A 1,105-nucleotide genomic window follows, 5' to 3' on the forward strand; every position below is an offset into this window, starting at 1 on the left:
CCCCCCCCCCCCACGGTTACACTGCAATATGGAGCTAAGGCCATCCAAAACTGAGAAGCCAGCACGAAACACAGTCCTGTCTTTCTTCCGAGCGAAACCTACTGGATGGGAGTCAAGGAAAGTCACAGACCATCACAGTTTGTGCCCCTAAAAGTGGTTTTTATTACCTTGAACTTCACATACATGTTTTTATTCTGGTTATGTGGGTGTGTTAATAATAGATCTATTATATTATTTCCCCGCTTTGTTACGTCTCAGCTGTGTGTTGTTGGGCAACCCTGGCACAGGATTCATTCTGTCTGATTCACAAGGACTCACCCCCCCCCCTCCCCTCCTCTACCTAAATGAAACTGATTCAGATGCAGTGGGAGACACACCTAAGACCCTCCAGATAAGGGTGACAAGAGTGAAACAACTGCCCTAGGTCTCATTTGCATCCGAGATGGAACCAGATGACCATTCATTTACATGGGAGATGGAGAACAGAAAGCCTGAAGCAGAGACTGCAGTGAATTCTGGGACCAGAGAAGCAGGGGAGCACTGCATGATGGGGAATCTGTGCCTTGATTGACTAAAGCTCGGTTGCCGGGTTAGGGAATGCTGAGGCAAGAGACCGAGTCAGAGCGGGTATGGGCAACATTTGAATAATGGTTAAGGGTTCATCACAGCGTCCAGCCCATTGGAGCCCTAATCACAGGTGTTGTCATACTTTTCCCGAGACGACTGGTGGGAGTCCTCTCCACAAAAGGTTATGAGCACCCCAATAAGTGCTTTAAATCTGTTAAAAGACTATAGTAAAATCTGGAAAAGTCATGCTAAGCTGAGGCTTGTGCACAACAAGTAAAAATGCAAAATCCTGATGTTGTAAGCTATCTACTGTTTCTGAAGAAACCATGAGATATCCCATCAGTATATCTGCCATCCATAGGAATCTCAAGCTGGCTCCTAAGTATCTGGTAACTCCCTAACATTATGTGTTTCCTGATTATCAACCAGTTTCTTGAGATGTTCCAAACCAGATAACCCCTTGTCAAGAGAAAAGACAATGATTTACACTATTGAGAATGCTTTGAAGAAGCTGAACTGAGGGTATAAAAATCTGTAA

This window comes from Alligator sinensis, unplaced genomic scaffold (assembly GCF_000455745.1).
Source record: "Alligator sinensis unplaced genomic scaffold, ASM45574v1 scaffold650_1, whole genome shotgun sequence".
Classification (NCBI taxonomy): Eukaryota; Metazoa; Chordata; order Crocodylia; family Alligatoridae; genus Alligator; species Alligator sinensis.